Source organism: Apteryx mantelli, chromosome 18 (genome assembly GCF_036417845.1).
Source record: "Apteryx mantelli isolate bAptMan1 chromosome 18, bAptMan1.hap1, whole genome shotgun sequence".
Classification (NCBI taxonomy): Eukaryota; Metazoa; Chordata; class Aves; order Apterygiformes; family Apterygidae; genus Apteryx; species Apteryx mantelli.
This window is the reverse complement of record NC_089995.1, coordinates 6,523,513-6,548,437: the sequence shown is the minus strand read 5'-3', so window position 1 is coordinate 6,548,437 and position 24,925 is coordinate 6,523,513.

Below are 24,925 nucleotides of genomic sequence, written 5' to 3'. Positions count from 1 at the left end.
TCCAAAAAAACAACGCAGCCCTAAACTTGCACTTTATATATGAAAGCAAGCTGGGCAGGAGAGGGCAGAGTTCAGGCTGCTTAGACTAAGCAGTGAGCTGGCTTCATGGGATTTGGAGTTTGCAAATAGGCTGGAGAAGTACATGAGCTTGGTTACTTACATAAAGTTTATCCAAATGATCCAAAACTCAATGATCAGGAAAGCTGGGCTAGGAAATTTGCCAGAACAGGCTTTTTCACAAGATTTATGGTGCTTCCTGCTTCTTGTTCCCAGGCATATCCAGGAAGTGAGCTGAGTAAAAATGGAAAATATATTTTTTTTAAAGTTATGAATCTCTTTTTCAAGGGTCAAAGAAGTTCACAGTAGAAATTGTGTGAACTTTCAGGTCTTTTTTCTTTCTTATCTAAACTATATCAGCAGCTGGGTGATAGAGTATTAATCTGAACAGTTAAGGGTATTGGTGAGAAAGACAAAGCCCAAGTTAACTACATTCCCAAATCAAAGTCATCGAATTAGAAAGCTCAGATTATTTATTGCCTCCATTGAAGATCTTGTTACATTAGGCATCCCATCCACAGAAGGGCAGTCTGCTCCATATAGCTTGGTCCACAACTTCAGCTCACAAAGTATGGGGTGGAGGGAGGGGGGCTGGAATGAAAATTATTTTATGATCAGAATTTTAGCATCACAGAGGTTCAGATTTTCAAAGCTGCCTGTGCCATCTGGAGACCATCGCTCTCTGCAGAGGTATGACCATCTCATGAATTCGCAGAGCAGTGTTATGATCTTTTTTCCTGCTTTTACCCCACATGTCAGACACGGCTGAACTATGATCTGCTGAGCAGCTGAGTTAGGGAGGGAAACTCAGTGGTACTGCACAGCAGGAACAACGATGCTCAAAGGACACTACTTGAAGGTAGTTGCCCAGCTGCAACCCAGAGCTGAAGCCCAAACCCATCACAAAGCCCAGCGAACCAGATAGCCATTCCTGCCATGGGATTTAACCCAGCACGCAGTCTTGAGTGTCTGAACTCACAGGAAGTTCAGGTGTCTACACTCACATCAGGTCTGAAGGAGAGCTTTAAGAGCTTGAAAAACATGGCCTTTGGCTCTAATCATGAGGAAGAGCAACAGTTTTGCCAGCATCTTTCAATATGCTCATATGGTACCATCAGCAATCTGCATTTTGCGTTCCCACACATTGCTTTACTCAATACCTCAAGATTTCTGTACAACCTACTTGGTTGTGTTCTAGCACCATGCAGCATTACCTAGACTCCTTGAGATGGGCAGTTTGTTTGTGTTTCAAATTGGTTTTAGGTGCTGATCAAAATGCTGATAAAATCTTAAAATGCATTTGTTTTCCTTTTTCCTGTTTCACATCAGATGATTCATTGGCTCTTGAAGGCTTAAAAAATGCTTTCAAGAAATTTGATTTCATTTGAGACTGGACTCAGCTGGTTAGGAAAAAAAAAGTTTGGTTTTTACCTAGATTGACTGTCTGAACAGCTCAGATAAAGAAAAAATATTCAAGGAGCAATGCAGGCTACAAAGAAGCACTCCATGTGCTGGGGAGCCCAATTCTGTTACTGTATCTGAGGGCTCACCTGCAATCTCTTTGCTGTTTCAGTCCTTACTCCTGACTAGAATTTGCTTAAGTCCAATAGCTTTTCCCTGCTTTCACTGCAGAACCTATCATTCATCTGACTCCTGAAGCCTTCTCCTTACCAACACTATGCTCTGATGTTTGCAAATAACAGCTTACGCTGAACCAGTAGCTGCTCCAGCTATTTCCACTCCAATACTTCTCTGCATTGAGATCTCTAGAGCATCAGTTGATACTTGCAGCTTTCATTCTGCAGCTACCTCTGATTACCCTCTATTTTTAGGTTTATCTCGCTAGCCTTTGTCTTCACAGAATCTGAGCTCCACAAGCAAAACCAAAGCAGGTAAGTGCAATTTCCCTTTCTCACCTCTGCTTGTGCTACAATCTTCTTTGACCTTCTTAAGTCTGAATTTCTTAGATATGTTTCAAATGCTAGGGAATTCAGGTGGGCCATGACCATAGGGCTCAAACCCTTGATACCGTAGATTTTCTTGGATAGGAACTGGAAAGGAAATGAGAGTAACAAAGAGAGATTGGTGTAAAACTCAACAGGAATAATATCATCAAATAGAGCTCATCTGGCCAGGGCCAATCAGAAATACAAGATTCTGCAAGTCTCCAGCAACTAATCAATGTGCTGATATAAATCTGCTTTCAGCCATTTGGAATTGCTCTATTAAATTGCCCTATTATTAGATATTCATTTTACATTTTCAATAAGATTCAACTCTGCAGTTAAACCTGCCTCCACTCTGCCTAGAGGAAGGCAGGTAAGGGAGGGGATGAGGCAACGTGGGGCAATGCTATCATGGGAAGAACTGAGTCTGGTTTCAAGAGCTCTAGCGCAGCCTGTGGTTGCAGTTTGTTGCATAGTACTAATCAGAAGCCAACATTTTCTGTAAACAAATGGAGAATATTTGCTACATAAATCGCGGTTTAATCAACAAAAAACCTTTGATTTTGCCTGATCTATTTTCATTTCATTAATGCAAAGGTTCCGGGACAAGAGGGTATTTTGCTCTAAGTGTTACTGTGGATAACTATTTTTGGCAAGGCTTGCTTCGACGCTGTAACAGGCTGGGAAATGAATGACAGGCTTCTGCACTTGTGCTGTCACAAACAGTCACATTTCACCAAGCTGCCTTCGGGCCAGCAGGAGATTCAGAATTGCCAATTTTAATCAAAGGCATTATGTCCCAAAGGCAACTCCTCCTGCCCATCCACGGCGAGAGGTGCTGCCCAGCACGGGAACTTCCAGCACGCTGCGCCAAATGCAAAGCCTGTTGCTTCCTTTTAGTGCAAAACCATTTGGAACATCTCTGAGACTTTTTTCTTCTTAAAGTGATGATATTGATGGATGGGCAAGGTCCTGTACGTGGCAGCCCCGAGATACGCACACACACTGCTCAGGGAGGGTAAGCCTGTGATGTCTATACAGCAGCGCTAATGTTTTAGTCCATTGTTAAGGGCGATTGCTTTTCAACAGGCTGACAGGGCACAGCTGCTTAGCTCTTTGGAAGCGGTCCTATTTTCTTTGGGATATCGTCTCCTTGGGGAACAACAGCGTGGTGATCCAACATCGATAGCCACACAGACTTGAGGGCAAGAAACATGCTTTCCAATTAATAGAGATTTGCATGTAATTATGACAAATGCATCCATCTATTGTCTGCGACATCAGTGGAGCAGGAGCAGTAAGAGCCCGTCAGACAGCTGACCGTCAGCGTTGGCCTGGGCGATGGCTCATGGTGCCTGCTGGGCTGCAGCGGCACTGCCCTGCAGCACTGATGTGGGGAGGAGGGAAAGCGCAACGTCCAGGGTACGGGCGGGTTTGGGGAATAGTGCCTACGGCCATTCATCTTCAACAACTGAAGTCCGGCTTTCAGTAGTTAAATTGCAGAAGAGATGGCCAAATACAAGGCCTGTGGAGCATTACACAAGGGATGTAGTTAGTCCCCCCCAGGCTTGGATGTCAATTTAAACCCTGCAGATGTTTTTATTTTTAACTCTAGCACTCATGAATAGTAATCTGTTCTCTAATCATTAACATAAGCCCGCAGCTGAACACTCCCTAAGGTTTCATCCCTCCTCCAGATTTTGGTAGTACCAAAGAGTCCCCATGTCCATCAACAACCTGCAACAGCACACATGGTAGAACCACACACAAAGCAAAGCAGAGCAAGATTTCCCCCAAAAGCCATGGCCTCACAAGCAAGAGGGGAAGCAAGATACAGAAAGGGAGGAGATCTGCAAAGCCACACAGCAGGAAGAGAATCAAGACTAAAACCCAGGTCTCACAAGTCTAAGGTCACAACTGCATGCAGTCATGTGCACACAGACTGCGTAATGCACACGCACAACAGGTACATATATGTATACTCCTAGGCAGAAATTAAATTAAAGTAGGATTGAAATTGCCATGTTGAAATCATTTCAAAATCAATCCTAGGAAAATTCAAGGACTAGGTTAAACTGAAAAGAACTAAACTAAAAAGAAATCCAGACAAATTATGCTTTGGCATACTTGTAAAGTATCCTCCTGAAGTGCTCTGGTTAATGCATTTTTAGTGTTTTGGCCTCAGGCTTAACTACATTCAGTGATACCATATTCTCCCCCCTGCCCCTTTCCTAATTTGAGTGGGTTTTCTTCCAAACCTCTTTGGATTAGTTTCACATTTGCCATGAACCTGCAGATGCCTTTTGCAAGGTTCACAAACAGACTGAAGCCAGTCGATGGTTCGTATTTCACACTTGGGAATGACAGGATCACCAGGGAAAACAACTAGCCTAAACTTATTAATATACTGGCCTGAAAACATTCTGGTCTAATCCAACACTTCCTATCAGAGCTTTTTGTGTTTTGCGTGTGTGCAAGCAGGGGGATCGCTTGATTACTCAAGCCATTGGGGGTCCCAGGATCACACACTATATAGCAATGAAAGTCATTTAGACTGCAGGTGAGAGACATTTGAGCCTCCCCCCAGATCCCTCCGAGGTCAGTCCCTCTGCTAACTGCCGAGGGAGGTTCTGTAACCCAACAGGTACGTAGGCAGCAGAGCCAGGCAGGCCTTGCCGGCTTCGAGGGTGCCTGGAGAGTGATTCAGGCACGCAACCACTTGGTCCCAAGCCCCATCTCATATTGGTATATGATCGTGAATTGAGCGATAATGGTACACATAAGGAGAAGCAAGTATTTGTGTCAAGAGAATGAAGATCAAGTGTCCGACCACAAATATCTAGCAGAGAAAATCATATTGCGGTTTCTTTACCAATACATTGATTTCTTAAGAAATTCGTTCTGTCAGCCCTATAAGCACCGTTTGAAACCCTGCGCTGTTGCCAGGTCTCATTTCCCCTTTCTTTCTAATTACACCACACTGCAGTTGAATAGTAATCAACAAGAGGCCTTGCAGAGAGGCAGCTGTGTCTCAGGATAACTTTGAAGGGTTATGAACTTGCAAAGATAAAATTTATCAACGGAGAACAAGATACATCAAGTTCGGAGCCTTCCATGTCCTGCTGAGCTGTTCTTTTTTCTAGAAAAGCAAATGACTTTGAAACAGTCTCTTCATTTGAAATACTTATCTAGCATCTACTTACATGCAAATATAATAAAATGGTATTTGCAGATAAAAACAAGACTACTTTAACCTTGCTCTCATGGAATTGGTTTCCCTTCAGCATTTTTTTTTTAATAAAATTATTCTTTGTTAAACAGACCAGGCCAGCCCAGTCCAATGAGTCCTGGACAGTGAAACAGTAGCAGACAAAGACCTTTGACCAATGTAATCTGGATAGATGAGTGGCTGATCTATCTTTTGGCTGATTCAGTTTCCATCAAGTTCAGAATAAGAGACAGCAAATCAAGGACATCCTTCCCCCCTCATTATTATACATTTATTTCATTCTACAGTCCTCCCTTTCTGCCTCTATGGAAATATATATTAAATAGTCAAGTTTTCCAACCATAATAATTCACTTGTGAACTTCTCGGAAATTCCATTAGTACAGGCTCTCCTTTAATTTAGCTACACAACATCTGGTGAACACAACAACACTATCGCTTGCAGAAAACCTTTCAAGTTGAACTTCTGGTAGGTTTTTAAGGAAGACGGAGGAACATCGTGGGAGAGCCAAACACTGATCAGCAGTGCAAAAGCTGCAAATCACTCCAGGAATCCCAGAACGATTAAAACCATTTTATAGCTTTTTGTCTCTCGTTTATGACAACTGATCTAATTGGTAGCATGAGGAGCCGGCCTGATTGGCCAGAGGTAGCACAAAGCCTTGTGTACAAAGGCCCAGTATTGCTCCCATTGAAATCATTGACAAAACTGCCCTTGTCTTCAGTAAGGCATAATTTAGATTCTAAGTCTTGTTGATCACACGGGTTGAAGGTTTGCCATAATGCCTTCCTTTACATCCTTATGCTTTGGAGAACACCCACACACAGATAATATACTTGGTGGGTCTGGGCCAACTTCCACTCCACCCCTAACAGTATCGCACAATTGTCCCAGTCCTGTCCTGCTGTTAACTGACAACCTCTATGTTAAATGCTTTTTCACTATAACAATCACTTATTCATTATCACTAACTTAACCCACACCAGCTAGGCCAAGGAATTCCAGAGTAATAGCGCAATTCGAACTTGCATCTGATCCAGCACCCCAGCTGCATCAAGGAAAGCAGTTCAAGTTCCACACAATTCCTTTAAAAGCCACACTGAAATGATACAGAAATATGAATTAACGTTTCTCTGCTTATCTTTTCCCTCAGTGGTTGTTCAGTCTTCCTGGCTAAGACAGTTCCATATACATTTAAAATATCAATCTAATCTACTCAAAGAGCTATTGATTTATCAGCTCCATCTCTGTGTCACTATTGAATGTCTTCAGAAATCTGCCAAATATGTCTATCCTTTCCACTACTTCTATCAGTCCTCTAGCCTCAGTGTCAGCTCATCTATTGATCTGAAAGCAGTTCTGGTCTTCCAGGCCACTAGCTCTCTCTCCTCTCTTCATACTGCAGACGTGCTCGTAATTGGCACAGAAACTTTAAGGGCGCTATTAGCACTCCCTCCCTAACAGCATTCATCTTATCAGCCCGGATCCATCAAAATAAAATGTATGCAATGAAATGGGGGGGGGAGGGGAAATGGAGAGAGAGCATAACTTAAAAAATATTTGGGGAATAAAGAAGGAGAAAACGTGCTCTCCTCCTAGTGTACAGTGTTACTATTAATTTCAGTGAGTATTTTGAAGGGAAGCCGAAATGTGCTGGGGATTCAGCTTCACTAAAAGACAAAAGGAGTTCAGCACTTCCTTCAGGCCTCTCTGCACAACTTCAGCCATGTGCGCTAGAGCCGAGTCCACCCTTTCTCCTCTAGCCTAACCCAAGGCTCTCTGCCTAGAAATCTCTTGGACATATTCATCTTTCTGTCCACACACCACATTTGTGGATCAATTCTGAAAAGATGCTTCTGCCACAGTTTGTACAAAAACATGTAAAAAATGTAGTAAATGACAACCTGAAGAATAAAGAGTCACCCGTTCTGCCACTGACTGGCTGCTATTTGTGAATGCAATTAATCTATAATTAATGATTATCCCCTGCTTGCCAACGTGTTTCAGTCACCTATTGCTTATCTAACAAACTTCTGCAAGACCACAAGGCAGAAATGGGAGTTGTCATTTGTTTCCATCCGCGTTGCTTTGTGAAGTCCGCGACATCTGGAAACTCGACACAGCGGCACAACACAGCAAGCCCCAGCAGAAGGGAACGGCTCCCACTTGCAGGGCAGCTTTCACACATTATTCTGCTGATAAGAGAGAGAAGTGACTAAAGGAACCAGCAGACAGGCAAACAAACTTAGCTTAACCTCTCTTGCCAAACTCCATTTTAACATTCAATATCCAGATTTATTAAGAGTCCCAGGTCTTTTGAAACTTGAATTCAGTGGACCAAGTTTTTCCAGTAATGGGGTTTCCTACGAGCAAGTGCCACATGAAAGCAGACTGCATGTCAAGGAGCCATTTCACAAGCCTGTTACTTATTCAGCACGCACGCACCAGAGGGGCAGCAATCACCTGGCTAATCTTCACACCAACCCTTCCACTACAAGAGTGCACATTTTGGGGAAGGCCAAGTTAGGCAGGCAAAGTGCTGCTGTAACCGCTGTGTTAAGAAAGGCAAAGACTGTGCCCGGCCATGTCTGCTGGGGGGATTATATAAACCAAGAGGTACTTGGAGCTGTTGGAAGACTTTTCTAAAATAAAACAATAACTTTGATGAAACTATAGAACAAACACTTATAACAGACAAAGTTGATCAACAAATTTTTCTAAATCCCACTGAACAACTACTTTTACTATACTGAAATGTAAGGGACTCAGGAACTAACTGTGAAACACACTGTTTGTACTCAGCCTCATCTTTCTCTCTATATATGTTGGTTTTACTGATAAAAAAATACATTGGCTAGGCATACTGGGTTCAATTCTTTTTTTTTCTTCATTTTTTTGAACCAGTGAAGTTGTACTGATAAAAATTTTAATGAAGACTCAGTTATGTGTGCATAAAAATTACTTTCTCCAGTCTAATTATTTCACTAGGAATGCAGAATTGAACACATCTTCAAACAGTAACTTTATAACTGCATCTGTATAGGATTCACTACTTAAAATATAACAGTATGCTTAAAGCGATATAATTTTCTAACACAGGCAAGGCTGTAAGGTCTATTTATATTATGAGCTCTGCCCCTCTGCAGAACTCCTGTGCTTCACTGTACTACACACAGAGCTCTTTGCAAGATCAAGGTCTCCATAATTAGTTTATATACATAAAAAGAAGGCTCTTTGCACAGAATCTTGCACTCAGCTTCTTTATGCAAAAGAAAGCCACAGAGGTTTGTCTGGTCCTAAATCGTGTCCTAGCTCTGCTTTTCTTCAAACAAAAAAAGTGAGGGATGTAGTTGAAAGAAGGAATTAAAACAATATCAGCAAAAATTAGTATTGGACTAAAAGTAAATGATCTGATAATTTTAACACCCCTCTCAAGACACTACGGGAAAATAACAGAGCAGAATCTATTCCTCATCCTTTGCTGTTCAACAGAGCAAGTTTTCATCAACACAGAGTAAGACTGCAGAGCAGACCATGTTCTCCCATGCCTTTGGTATCCAGGAAAGATCTGGACTAGAAAGGAAAACGTCAGAGAACAGAAGACAAGTCTATGCCCAGTCACCTCAGTAACAGTGACCAGCTAGTCCTCTTTCCCCCTCCTGTAAGAAGCACAGCACTAGAAGTGGATCAGCTTCAGACTTGTTCTAAATGATGACGGCCCAGTGGATAACCTTAGAGCCAGCAAGTAGGACATTCAAACAGCCATGACTTGATGTCTACTTGAGGCTGTCACAGAATGTGTTGTGTACCTATACTGCTGCTTTCTTGCCACTTCGTGTAGGTTTAACGCCACAGGACTCAAATATCTGACGTACCCACAGGCAACTCCCCTAGATCTCCAGTTTACTTAGTGCTATGGAACTAAAATACACCATCTGGAAGGAACTCTGGATTTCTTTAGGCTTGTCAGCAGCCTGCTCCACCATCGGCACCTACCTGCTGAAGTCCAGAGAGATGGCCATGACAATCCAGCGTACAACATGCATTAAAGCCTAGGCACATAACAGACCTTAAACAGAGGAAAACTTGAATGGCCAAGAAATACAAGAAAAGATATAAATATTTACTCCACATTTAAAGTGCAAGGAAAACAAGTGGTTAATATTCAAGTTGCTCTATCTTCTATGATCACAAGTTGTAGAAAGAGGAGAAGGAATTGAGAAAACAAAGGCTTCAGGGTGTCAGCAAAAGAAAAAGCAAAAAAGAAAAACAAGCAATAGTAATCAAGATTTTCAGTCCCACAGCTCAGGCAAGAATCTGGAGCAAAAGGATGCGTTGTGCTAAGCTTGGCAGAATCGCTTCTGCAAAAGGTTCCCTTTGATGGCTTATTCGCAAACCAGAATATTGTCATAGATGTTCCACCCTTTTAAAACCATTTCCTTCAGAGAAGGACACGTGCAAGAGTCTGGAGAGTGCCTCCCCGGGCAATGCGAAGAAGGCTCTGCACTGATTTCACACAATTCCTGCCCCTGCAGCACTTCTGCTCCCAGCTGCTCGTACACGGTTCGAAACAAACCTGCCTTTCTGCTCCTGATTGCAAGGAAGAGAGATGAAACAGAGCCTAATCCCACGGGGAGGCAGAAGCGCTTGGCTGTCCCCTGCACCCACTTAAATATGTACAGGTCCAGGCCAGAGCTTCCTCGTTTGTGTAAAGGTTTCACTGAAGATGTTCAAGTATTTGCTTTTTTGGTGTTTGTGCACCAAGAGGGTGTTTGCAACACCCTCTTAGAAAATGGAAAACACCACTCTTCCCCCTTTCCCGAGGGTGTTTAACACTAGGCTGGCAGACACAGAGAGCAGGACTCCCCACAGGAACCTTGGTGCTATTCCCGGTTCTCCTTCGGGCTGGCTCCCTCCCTCCATGTGCAAAGGTACAACTGAGAGCAGCACAGCAATGCCGAAGGGCACAGCTCCGGCTGGGCTACTGGCCCAAGTGTTCACCCGGTGTCCCAAGATGGCTGTGCAGCCTGCTATGAATCTGTGTGACTGCATCACATCCTACACGGAAAGGTTTTCCAAGTCCCATCAGACAGTGACAGAGAAGCTTGTGGCAGAACTGATACCTGAAACCAGGTTCCCCAAGCGCCCAGTCAACATTCACGGCTACATCACCTCTCCTCTGTACTAGCTGAACTTCCACAGCCACTTCGCGTTTCTGCCTTTAGCCTGGCAACAGCAAAGCAGTAATATAGATACTAGAGATGTACAGCTAACAAGAGAGGTGGCCGTGCTGGAAGAAACCGAAGCCATCTTTGCTCGGGATACCTTTTGTTTATCTTTGTGTGGTTTCCAGGGCTTGGTAAGAACATAGCGCAAGTGATTTACACTGTTATTGTAAGGTAACGCAGCTAACGTGCAAAGCTGATTGGACCCGACTACGATCGATAGAGATAAGCAGAAGCAGCAGCCAGATTTGTTGAATAAATGAATTCTTGCAAGCTCCTTGCTCAGCTGCTCCATCAATGACAAAACTCCCATCGATTTCAGTGGGAAGTAGGATCAGGCCCCGATTTCTGACACAGCAGATATCAGGAGTCTGTTATATAACAAGTGGTATAGAATTAATTAGCAACAAAAAAGAAGCCCCTTTCTCTGCCCCCAAACTTCCATGGACCCCTGCCCCTACAATTAATCATCTTTGTTATTAGTCCTTCCCCCAAATTGTAAAACAACAGAGCAGAATGGCAGCGCCAGCATTCCTGCTAAGACCTTACAGCCCTCATTAATAAACTTAATAGAGGCAATGGAGTATCTCAGGAGTGTAGTAGGTTATAGGCTAAGGCTTTCCTTTGGGTGTAATTTTATGTTCTTGCTTCATGCAGAAGTTATGTATTTATTCCAAGGTCTTTTTTTTTTTTTTTTTTTTTTTAGTACTCAGTTATGCTCCTTTAGTGATATCTGCAAATTGATAAATCCAAGGCTGCCAACTTTATCAGCTGAAAAAGAGAAATTAAACCCAGGATTAATCAATCTGCATAGTGTGAAGATTAAGTCCCTCATCCTACAGCTCAGGCATCCTTTGGTGCCAGAGTAATCTGGAGTCACATCCTGCAACTGCTCCTTCCACAGAAGGAAGCAGGAGACCAATGTAGACAGCGGCCACAGGGTCAAGCCAGCAAACAACCACCTACCTTTGTGCACATGACTATGTACAGGGATAAATTATATCACTGTTTAACTGTGTGCAAACCTAGAACCGTTACTTAAAGTTTCTCTAGCTTTCTACCTGTGCCAATGAAAACAAGTCCAGAGCATCAGTCCAGAGAATGAATGCCTGCATGTCTTGCTCTACGCAGAGTGACACATTTGGATGAGAAAGGTTGTGTAAAAGAGGGTTTTACTACTACTACCTGCCCAGCTCATCACTAGCTGAGTAAAAAATCTGAAGTAAAGCCATACAACCTTGTTCGCAGAGAAAGAGAAACCTCAGCAAAGAGCAAGGCTGACGTCACAGCTCAGAACGCAGCTCCATGGAGCAAGTCTTGAGCGCGCTCTTCCCACTTACAACCATTGAGGCCACTTCCCTCCCTCTTGCTGATGAAATAACATCTCTGCAAAAACTGAGGCAACTGACTCCCCTGGAAGAACAACATTAATATTTTTTCAGCAGTCTAACACAATGCAATGAGTAGTACAAACACAGAGTTAATAGGGAATCTCCAAGCAACAGGACTGCACAGACGCACAAAAACAACAGAGCACCAAAGGACCATGCAGTGTGCTGGATGGAGAGAGAGAGGGGAAAAAAAAAAGGCAACTGGTCTTTTATTGAGGAGCTTTGCACGGTCCCTGTTAACCCTTTCTAACAGCCATTTAATATTATTGCACCAAATGCTGCACTTGATGAAAAAAAAGCTTAAGGTGCATTTCAAAATAATTCTGCATCAGCCAAATTTTTCCTACCTAAGTCTATAGTAGAATCCCCATCAAATTCATTGGAATTTGAGTTTGGTTAAGAGTGAGCATTTTTGAAAATCTGACCTTTCAACATTCATTGAAAGCAGTGTAGAAAACCCTAATACTAAAATGCTAAATTCTGGTATTCATTATTAGTGTTACTTGACATTTCTCTCATTCTTTTATTGTTTTGTTTTATGGGGTTTTTTTGTTTTTTGTTTTTTTTTAAGTTATCAGATCTTGCTAGGGAAAAACCATCTGGAAGCAGTGTGAATGTGAAGTAAATGGGGTACAAAAATAGAGGCCAATAACATACTTTATACTATCCCTGGGGCACAAGGAGATGTGTCCAGCAGCATTTGGATTAAAAATAACATTTTGAAGCAATATGAATAACCCAAAACCATCAAAATGTAGTTACTTTAATTCACAGCTTTAATGTATTTATTTCAATTAGACCACAATGGCTTTAGTTCATTACCTAGTTAATAAAGTGAATTAGATAATGGTAGTGCAGCAGTTAGCACTAGTACTTTCTATTTTTCTAATAGTGTCCAAGATCTGTTTGCCAGGAAAGTGGTGCTGTTTGCATGGAGAGATTCAGTACAGCCTGACATGTGCCTGTAGTGTGATGGGTCCATTTCTGACTCTTTTCTTCTCACTAGGAAGGGACCAACTCTAAAAGCAATTTCGCTGATTTCAGATAGACAACGTGGAGAGGAAAAAGGAGGAAAAACTTCCATCTATCTCCACCTATCAAGATTCTTTGGAATATGAGGCCAAGGAAAAAAAAAAAACATTAAAAATACAGGGTTTTTTCCTATATCATCCATCCCTATAGCCTTAGGAGATTCCCTGCTGTACCAATCCCTTGTGTTCCAGTTCATGAAGTCTCCTTTCCTCCGCTTCTTCCTCTATGCACTCTCACATCCACACACACTTTTTGCCCTGTGAGCTGAAGCAATGACCCATTCCTTGTGATTAAATTAGCGTAAGTAATAAGATATCATAGAGCTGATTGATTTCCCCAGCAATAGTTATTAACCAGCTCAATTCAGAGGAAAGCAGAGCCATTATTCTAAACATTGATTCCTGAACAGGACTGCAGGAGAGGAGTATGCTCGGATATATGTAGCATGCATGCAAACATCTCAATCCAAAAAAAGAAAAAGGGGAGGTTCCAAGCCCCAGCTTTCCACACAGAACCAGTTTTCCCTTAGAAAACAAGGGACATGTTGAGTGGTAAAAAAGATCTTTCATATCATGAGAAAAATGTGTTATTCATTTAGGTCAAAGGCATTATAAAGTCACTACAATTCTGAATTTGGTTCAAGGTGGTAGAGACTGAAAATTGTCTCATCCAGGCAGTAGCTGTTTGGGAGCTTAGGCTGACAAAGTTGGGGAGCTTTCCCCATTTTCCTATGGCTGACTCACCCGGCAACAGACACTGCTGGCACTAACTGTGTCTCTCCACAGGGTCAGCCCAGCTCAGTAAATCCAAAACTCAAAGGCACCTGCTGCTGAGAACACCTGATTAAACACCAAGCTTTCTACTCTTAGGCTTGTCCTCTCTTCTTTCAGACCCACTTCCCAAACACTGTTGTGATCCAGAAACTCCCATTAGATCCCTTCCACTGCCAGGAGCCTTCTTTCTCAGCTGCCTTCTGCCCGACTGCATGCCACACATCACCGCAGCATGGATGACTGTGGATTGACTACAGATGACTGTTTCACTGTCAAGAAGTGGCCTTGACACTCCAAGCAAGTCAAGAGGTCCAAAGATAAAGCACCAGGCTTCTAGCTCATATTCATCATCAGAAGACGACCGTTTTTGATCTTTCTCTTCCTAGTGATAATTGCCAGCCTTGCTGAACTCAGTTTGATCTCTTTTCATTGTCAGCATCAGTATTTCACCTGCTTGGCATTAGTGTGAGAAAGTTCATGTCCACTCTCTTGGGGTCCTCAACCCTGAAACTTTAACAGGTATGGGAAGACCGTATCTGTGCGCAGAAGCGCTTCTGCTTCCTAGATGCTGCCTTGAGTATCTTGACACTCCTGCCTCCTGGGTTCAAATGTCTTTCCCCTTATGGACAGGATGGCAACAGCCCATCCTTCTCAGGGCTGTGCTTCACTTCTGACAGACTGCTTTCATCCCCTAGTTCTCCCCAAAAGAGTAAGCTTTCATAAGCTGGGCTGTAATTGCCATTGACTTCTCTAGAGCACCCTCATCAAGATTCAGCATGCAAATTATGCTCGGAAAGGTCCTAAGGCCCTGAAAGCCAAGAAAGGCTTTCCTCCTCACAGAAGAGAGGGTAGGTGCTGCTGTTTTAATACTCCTTTTGTGCTTGTTCCTTCTGCTCCAATAGCACCTCCTCCTACATCAGTTTCTTGTCGAGATTTGCTCTTCTTCCCTCTTGCTAGTCCATTTCTTAGTGTCCTCAGGCACTGCGAAATTCAATTCTCTCATTACATCTGCGTGAAAAGATGGCTCAAAGCTGTGCCAAACAGCTATACACAGAGAGCATTTAACCCATAATATCTTCCTGCAACAAATGCTGGAGTTGCCATAAGGTGGAAGAAGCCACAGGGAAAATATGCAGTGACGCTGTTCTAGAGAACCAAAATACTCTCCAAGCTCCTGACCGCATCCAGTACAGGAACCTCCTGAGCCAAAAGAGTTTTTGTGTTTAAATTGCCCTGGACAGATTTTTCTTCCATGAAATAACCTGGCAGCTTTTTGAACCTATGCAAACTTTTAGTATTTGTGATATCCTGTGGCAAAGAATTCCATAGCTTAAGTCCTCTTTGAAGGCCAACTTCTATCTATTTACCTTGAACTTTTCACCTGCCTGTCTCATTTGAAGCCCTCCTGGTTCTTGCAAGGCAGCTGGAATTTACCATGTGGAGGAAAAAGGCAAGTACATTCGGTACACAGAGCACATAGTGTGGGTAACCTCAAGAAAGCAGAATGGTACAGACTACAGAAAAAACCATGATGGAAGTCAAAGGAAGTTTGTGGAGCCAATGAATGAAGCAGTCATACATTCAAGCTATTAGTAACACTAAATAGCAACAAATAGCCCCACAGTAGTTCAATTATACCGCCATCAGTTTCAGTTCTGGTCCAAATAGCTCTCTCCTCTTCTAGAATTCAAAATGAGATGTATTGCACTTTAAAGAATCTGTGTGAGTGTATGCGTGCCTACGGGACTTTTTCAAGTCACTTATTTGTCTGAATGCCATTGATTTTTCTCCTAATTGTTATTCACTATGCTAATTTCCCTCACAAATCTCACATGCTATTGATCAAAAAGTAATAAACTCTCCAGCAAACAAAACAAGCATTATTGCAATGTTGGGAAAACATCATTTAATATCAATACCATATTTACAATTATCTTTAACCCAAATTTCACCCGCAATGCAATGCATAATCAAAATCAGAGAGCTACAGGCAAAAGGGTAATATTAAAAAACTCCCACTAGACTATTTTCTAGTAGACTATAAGAAGAAAGGCTGAAACACGACAATCTCAAACACTTTAAGATATATAGTTAATGCTATAAATAAATGCTGCTGAATAAAGTATAGTCTCCCTCCTCTGACTCCCTTCTTCTGTTATTTGGAGACAGTCACCATGAAGATAAAACACAAGGGCAGTACCAGTATCTGTGCCAAAATATCAACCTAAAGAGGACCATACCTCATTTAAATTGTGGTTTCTGCATTTTGTTTTATTTTTTTGATAAGAACACACTGGATCCAATCCAGTTTCCAGTATACGTCTGCTTATCTTCCTCATCTTGAGTGGTAGTGGTAATAACTGAGCAGTAGCAATTTACGATCACTGCAGACCTGAGTCTTGTGCAAACATTATGAAATTCCCCAAACTGTCAGTCGTCTTTTCAACCCATAATTTTCTGAATTTTGCCTGTAATTTCTTATTTTTGTCATGTTAGCTTGAAAATTATTGCTCCTTTTCTTTTGCTGTACTCTTAAATTCTCAGGTATTTTTATTATCTAAAAATCCACATCACATGGTCCATGCGAAAGAAAGAGTCCTGTTCTGTTTTTACACTGGCCTAGCCCGAGCCTTCTCTAACATGCTATCAATGCAAATCCTAATCAAGTTACTGTGAAGTCAATGAACTTAATCAGGTGTAAAATTAGTACAAAGGAGAAGATCAGGTCTTGCTGGGGAGCAGAGAACTATCCCAAATTTAGGTGGTAGAGTCTGATTTTTATTAATCCAAATAGAACACATTCAGCTCTGCTTTTGTTTTCTCTATCCCCAAAGCATTTCTTGGTAGAAAATTGACTGTTCATGCTTCAGCTCACTGTGTACATTTTTGATGAACTCAGATGGGAACTTCACCCTGTACTAGATACAGTCAACAGGGTTTGACTGCAGACAGAAAAGCATCACTGGAAGCAAATATATAATAAATCTTAAAGGTTGGAGGGGAAGGCAGCTAAACAAGAGCAAGCCACACAACTGCACCACGATATGTATTTGTGGGGAATTCAAAATCTAATCGAAACCTGAGAAGATATCTTTATTTGGCACCATAGCTCATCTTTATTTTAAACATGAGCATGGTCTCCGATGTTAGGGTCTGAATCTCCAAAATTCACAGTGTTTGGATCAAATATTCCAGTTCAGTCCTACTCTAAGGGAATCTAAGGTTCCTAGTTATTTTCCCATAGTTTTCCCTTCCTGCCCTCTCTGGACAGTTTAAAATCCATCTTTTACTAGTCCAAGCACATTCAGATTCAAAGATATTATTTCCAAGTTGCAGATTTCCAAGAGCTACATGTCACAGAATGTGATGAACACAAATCTGTAGCGTGGGTGGATTTGTGAAAGAAGAGCTTTTGAGTGCGGCCTGCCATTCAACTCTGCACCTGGCAAAGAGCGAAAACAATCCCAGCAAGCCAACTAAAACAAAACAAAAAAGCAGGAATGGAATCAGCAATCTCAGGGCAACTCTTGCCACAACCCTCCTCAAGTTTCCCAAATCCCACATTCTCTCCAGCTGAAAGAGCAGCCAGGTTTCTGTCACTAAGCAAAGCCACCAGCAGTTGTGCGACCAGCCATCTCCTGAACGAGGATCATTGAGGTAAGGGCCAGTTCCCTCACTGGTGTAAAATGGCATTGCTCCAATCATGACATACCAGCTAAGGATCCAGGCCATGGTTTTTGCATCTTAATAGGCAGAGAAGGAATTATTTTTGTCTCTGCAATTATTTCTGACTAATTTCTGCCATTATACCTCTTTGCATGCAGCACAACCTTGGTGGAAAGCAAATGATTTCTCTGGTGATATCAAGCTAAGGCACCAATCCAAACAGAGGTAACTAATATAACTCTGAAAAATATTTCTAATTAATTTCACAATATTTGAAATTCACATTCTGCTCCCCCCCCACACCCACTTCAGTAGGATTTTGAAAATAGGTCAATTTTTAGAACAGTCTGCAAATAATGAGACTAATAACATTCAGTAAATTGATGGCACACCCTTCCTTGGATGGCTATGTTCACTCCTCACTCCATTTCAAAAACCAGATGTAGCAGAAATAAGAGGCCTAAGAATGGACAAGGAAAGGTTTTGGATTCCGGGAAAGAAATTCCATGCGAGACTGGTGAAAAGACTTGATTTAGTGAGAAGATCAGTAAGAGTGAACAACAGAGAGCACAGCGCCTGTGTTCTTTTTTTACCCTTATAACACAAACAAAGGAACATCAGGTAGAGATGAATAAAAACAAATTCATAGCCAACTAAAAATATATTGTTTTCTATGCAGCTCACAACCAGGTTAGGGAACTCATTGCCTCATATAAAGTATCACCGAGATAAGTATTTATAAAGATCCAAAAAGGATTAGTCATTGGCATTGATAGGCAGAACAATAAGTTACAACAAAAAGACAAAAATATGGTTGGGTTCGTGCCAAGTACTAACTGCCTGAGATAAAAATACCTTATGTGCAAAACAAAATTCCACAGTTACAGGGTATCGCGTAGGGTTTCTTCCGAAGTATCTCGGCTGCTACTGATGGAGGCAGGATATTGGACTAGACGGTTTATGGATCTGATTTGCTAAGGCAATTCCTAATTTCTTATTTACTGATTCAGAAGAGGGCAATAGGTGAAATAGTACGGTGGTGCCAGTCAGGGAATCATCGCCACTGAAAAGGGTACTAGGAACATTTTGAGCAGAGATGCCAGTGACTGAGTAAGGATTAGACACTCACCTGTGAATAAAACATTCCTTTTTGATGAAAATAAAGTAGCCATATAATGGAGGAAGCTGAGGAATGTTTGTGCTGCCACTGTTTAAACTGTATCCATCACCCAAACACAAGCTTTCTGGCTCCTGTACCCTTCTGTGTATACTAAAACTAAATGAGAATTTATAGCTGTTCAGCTAGAGAATGTATTAAACCTACACAGACACATGTGAGCACACACACACACCCCTCCTCCCCCAAAGCAAAATACCTGTATCTCTGGTTCTCAATTTCACTTCTAGGAAAACTGTGCAAAGTTGCCAAAAGAAGGAAAAACTAAAGATCATCTGCAAACATTTTTCCTGTCCTGAAGAAAACAGATCAAAAGGAAAAAAAAAAGTAGTAATAATAATAAAATCAGATCAGCTGCGCAGTGCAAAGAACATTCTGCATTTTTCCCTTCAAAAGACGACAGAGTCACAGACAAGAATCGTGCATAATTTGGTGGTCAGAGCATTTTCCAGTGGTACAAAAGGCTTCGGGTCACGTCTTTGTTCTGCCTGGTTCCCTATTCTATCTACTACGCTATTGCCTGTTTCTCATTTCAGGTAAAAAATTCCACCCTGAACCAAGACATCTTTCTGGAGGAAAACATCATCAAAACTATTGAGTCCCTGCAGAAAGTCTCAATTTAAATGATTTTTTTTATTTCAAAAAAAGAAAAAATCCTTTCCTTTAAACAAATGGCAACTAACTTGAACATGGACAAAGCTCTGAAACACAACAAAAGAGGACGTAGTAAAAGAAATATTCAGAAATAGCCCCAAATACTCACAAATATTCTGCTTTTCTTTCTGCGCCAAATCCAGATATATCAGAACATCCTAACTATTCAGTACAACAACCTTAACTTAGCTTAATGGCTTGTTCCTCTTCGCTAGTGCTCTCTCCAAATTACCAGAGGCTATAGAACATAATCGGCAACAAAACTAAATTAACCTACCCAGTGAAAGTATCATCATGTCTGTCAAAGACCCCGCACAGAAGTAATCCTGAGACCTACATTTATTCAGTTACATGACAAGTCCTTGCTATTTTTCTGGTCATAGAGATACCTCGCAGTGCAGTGTAAAGGCATCTCAAGTATACTGGTCATCTTGAACAAACTTTGCTAGATCCTAGTTCAATCCATGAATCATCTTTAAGCAATCACAGATTGTCATTATGAGAAGTTATTCAATGAATGGTTCAAATAAACATGGTCCGGATGAAAACAGTTTGTGGTAACGTCTCCTTTAAATATTTACATTGTGATCAGCCACTGAAGGCCACCCTTAAAGCTGGATCTTGCTCAGCAATACTGTTATCCCCTAATTGCGAATAGTAACATAAATCTTGATGTAGGCAGCACTCCCCCATTTCTATCAGTAGCTGCGAGCCAAGTCTTTGTAGCCCAGAACTTGCCAGCTGAACAGCTCGTGCTGACGTGATCACCACCTTTTCCAGTTAGTGCCAGTTTCACTGTCACTAAGTGAATAATGAGCTCTCTGTTTTTCAAAGCAACTCCCAGTTGCAGGAGTTTTCCAGTATTAAAGTCACTTTTTTTTAGCCAATACAACATTTGGTTTAAAAAAAAAAACAAAAAAAACTTGAAGTAAAGATGGAGACACTAGTAATTACTGCTCTATCCAGAAGCCTCTATTAGGTTAAGGAGCTCATCAAGAACATGGGAGACGTATCTTTTCAACCTGAAGGAATATGAATCAGCAACTCTCATCCCCCAGGCCTATACTCATCTCCCATGCTACCAGGTTGCTAGGATGGAAAGTTCCCTGGTTTTCTTGAGAATCTTTGCCTCTTCACATTAACAAATATTCCACGTACCAAGAACTGCAATCCAGGTATAACAGTTCAAAGCTGAACGTCCTAAATCTACATTAGAGAATCAGTTTTGCACTCCCTATAAATAAAAAAAAAAAAACAGTGCCAACATGACAGACAGAACATTCCTCTAAGCAATGGTTAGAGCACTCTCCAAAGAAGTCGTATCACTTCCTTGAAGCTGAGGAAGAAACCAAACATGGATCTTGTGCATCTACTGGACAGAAAGCTCCTCCCATCAGAAATCTCTCCCTTCCTAGAAATATGTAAATACTTCATGTCTTATCAAAAACAATGTTGTTTTGAATGAAAAAAAACATAGCCAGAAAGAAAGCATTATTTTTGGCTAACTCTCAACCTCTCACCACACATTTTTTTTGCTCTACCCATGACACAAGGTGCACCGGCTACATGACTGGAAGTCACGGCAAAGCTGTACTCTCCCCATCTCCACAAAGAGCTTTCAGGATGTCTTCATGAACATTTCCAGGAAGAATTCATTCACATCTGAATACTTCCCTCTACTGTCTTCATGAGAGAACATTTTTAAAAATCTGTAAAAGTCAAAGAGGTTACATCCACTTGTTTTCACTATTCAATACTAAACCAGACTATGTTGGACCAGACAGAAATCAGTGGCCTAAAGCCAAGAACCGGGCATCACACCCCTTAAGCTTCCCAAATTCTCTTGTTATCCTTACCTAGAACCTACAACTTACCCACAGTGACGCTTGTATATAGTTGTTTTTTTTGCCTTACTGGATCAGCTTATTCTGTTTTTCCACTCCCAATCCAGTCATACTTGGTCAAAAGTTATCTTCAACATAGCTTAATAACAAGAAACATTCCACAAAGGCTGCATAACATTATTTTGTTCTTAACGTACTGGGAAATAAAGTGCGTGGGTTTTGGATTCTAGGATCCAGACCATCTGCTAAACCTATCAGAGGTTTGAATTCTAATTTGCTGTTGATTTAAAAATAGTCTCAGCATTACCCTGTCATTTTCTGTAAATTATATATTATTTAGTTTGCCATTTTTAAATATTATAGCATCGTCTTCCCTCTTCTCTTACGGTTTAATTTAGATTCCTTATCATCTGCGCTGGTACCATTCTTCCCTCCCAGTAACTGATCCTCTCTGCTCTGTGCCCTGGGACCCACCAGACTGCTCACAGCCTGGAAAGCTGGCTCAAAAATTACAGCCGATGTTATAAATGGAGCACAACTTCATCACTGCTGCAAGATGTCACCTTTGTATAAGAAACAAAAAACAACAGTTTATGTATTACTGTGGATTTCATCAGTTTAGCTAGTCACCATACTAATGACATATCTTGCAGTAATCTGTATTAGTTGTTGAGATCAGCAACTAATGTATCATTGCTGCATGCAAAATAAAACTGATAAGCTTTCCAAATTTTCCTAGAAATCCTCAGTCTTTTTTTTTTTTTTTTTTTTCAGAATTAAGGTGGATCCAATTCTCGTATTTTGTCTTTCTCAACAGACCCAACACACTGCTTCCTAGATTCTGCTGTAGTACTGCATCCTTAGTCCATCTCACTGAATGTTGTATGTGACTTATTTTCTGAGACTATTAAAATAAGGGCTTCTGCCCACTCCCAAAAGGTAGGCAAGAAGCCAGTTCTGATACAATTTTGGCCTTCGCAATAAAAATGGCCATCAATTAGAATGACAGAAACTAAGTATTTCCCTTGCAGGTTACCTGCATGCTTCTGTCCAAGTAAAACTAATCACTTCTATTTGTATTTACACACATCACAGTAAGGAAAGTTGCTGCTTTCAAGCTCTGATTGCAGCAGGAGACAATCCAAGCTCATCCAGCAGACAGTAACCAAAACTGGGACTGATTTAGGTTTCCATCTCCATAGCCTGACACAAACAACATCTCACAATGCAGCTCTCCACTGGCTCAGTTTAGCAGTGGAAGATACAGCAGAGTTGTGAAGACTTGGACTTTTTACACTTGCTTGTTGTCCAGTTCCATCTAAGAGCAGACAGACTAGAGGCCCACGTTAGAGACCCTTTCTGAAGCACATCCTAATTTGCTTCCTCACATTCCTTCCCTCCCACTTCAGACACCCGACAGGAAAGAGGACTCCACCAGGAGTTTGTATCTAGTTAATTATTTGTAGAACACGTACATCTGAAGCAGTGATTCTCAAACATTTAACTCAGCCAGCATACATCAAACTTATTTCTCATTACTCAGTTGTATTTTGTCTTAACAATCAAAACTGCAGCTGTCATGAATTTGTGTGGCTGCAGATGTGGCCACATTAAAAATTAACTGTGCACAGTGAGTTACATACAAGCAGTTCCTGACCCTAAAAGTTTACAAACTAAGCAGGATGATGGCCAACAGGTGAAAAAAGAGCAAAGGAAGAACAAGTAAGTAGTAATGTGACAATCCTTGAAAGTTTATTCAATTATGTTGATTTTTTTTTTCCTCTTAATAATTAATCCCAAACTGGGCTACCTTAGAGTTATCACACCTGCATGTGCAAAGCAACTCTACCTCTCATGCACACTGAGACCAGACTCTCTAAACATCTGTGCAACATTCACTGTAGGTATCAGACCCACTGCAAACGGCCTGTGCAAACCTTAAGACAGCTCTTCCCCAAATTTTCCAATTACAAACAGCTAAAAATTCAGCGTTAAACACCAAAATCCAAGTAAATGGATGTTATCAGATGCAAAACCAGCGTTACACCCTTCCACACACTTAAATCAACCATTGCCCCAAGTGCTCTGTACCCCTGAAAATTAGGCCAATTTGCCTTACCACCTGTGGAATTAAGAAGCTGAGTTTATTATGCCAAAGACTAAGTATCTTCAGAATTTTAGATCTTGAACTTTCAGAATCGCAAAAATCTAACACTACAATTCCATATGGCAGTCTTATAAAGAACATGCTTATTATTACAATAAAGTGTTTTGAGGGACTACAACCAAGAACTGTTATCTACTAGCCCTAGCACTGGGAATGCCAAAAATTCCTGCAACTAAACCTCTGTTAGTCACAACATCTCTGGATAGCAGACAAGGATCAGTGCATCTCCCAGAAGTTCAAATTACTGTATTTTTCCACCTAATTTTAACTCCGCAGTTACAAACTTAAAGAAACTAACTCATTCTTTAGCCACTTTCTCTTTCCACATCACAAAAACACAACACAATCTGACAGCAGTACCCATCTAACATCTAATGAAGATGCATTTGGAGTCAGGACCACGGCTTCTAGTAAATGTACCACAACCAAGGAGTTCCACACCGCTGGCTCATACTGCGCGTCATTGAGGCCGTTTGATAAAACGCACCTTAACTCACAGACATAAGCACGCGTGTGCGCACACACATGCACAAATTACCAGTAAGACATCACCAACAAAGCAGTCGTTTCCCTCTGCCAACTCTTCCAGGCAATTAAAGACCAAATGAAGGTAACCAGAAAGAACTCAAGTGGAAAGAACCAAAAAAGAAAGTATAGAAAATGAGACCAAAAGGAGAAAATAAGCTATTCTGTAATAAAACGGACAATGGCAGCAACCTTTGTAGAAGAATGAATAGGGCTTCATTGCTCTCGCAGAGCAATTTTTAGCTCCCTTCGCTGATCAACTCCTCGACTACAGCAGCTTCTCATTATATTTGCTATGCTGAACTTCAGTTCAGCGCTGAAGGCCATATTCGTGAAAGCTACAGCAACTGGCATTACGGCAGGTCTTCTTTGGTGAACGCTGTGCCTTGGCTGCTCAGCCCGCCATCACACTGCATACCAGAGCAAAATCCACGAGCTGCCCCCATCCTCATTCCTGAGCTACTATTTGCTTAATGTCAGAGACAGACACAAGAGGGCTGTGGCAACACATGGTGGTGGCCTCCGGCAGACTCTTTAAACCATAAGTGTACATTAAGACTTTGTTTTGGCCAGACTTTCATTTGGGTGGTTTATTTTTACTACTTCTTAATTACTCTAATTGAAGGGGGAATATTTCCCTTCATTTCTCCCATTCAGCCACTTTACCTCCTCCCACCCGCTACTCCCTTTTGAGCCTCTGCCTGCAAACACCACAGTTAGTCATATTACTATGTTATACTGAAGGTTGGTTGGGCCTCCCCCCACCGCTTCAATTTTGTTGGAAAACAGAACAGATGAATTTCATTAACTCCCTTGGCTTGTAGGTTGACACACCCTACTACTCATAAACACAGGGATTAGCTAAGTCCTTCTAATAAACAAAAGAGTGGAAAAAAAGTTATGTCCATTATTTGTTTAAGGGATTCTGTGTTTACAAAGGAGAGGGGAACATATGCGAGCAAACCTGCTGTTTAGCCACGACTGAGCAAGGGTGAAGGTAGCCTGGAACAGGGAGGGAAAGGCCGTCCTCGCTACCACTTGGAATTTAAGAGTCCCCTCTGCTTAAAGGCTGCATGGTTATCTTCACCATCCTTCACAGACAGGAGGCCTTCTCGCTCTTGCAAATACTTAGCTACCATTCAATCATGAGCATCTTGCTGAAAACTACAGCTAGAATCCAGATTTGCACAGTAGTCTTGTTAGATAATTAGTTGGACTAACTTCACTGCTTTTGTGCAT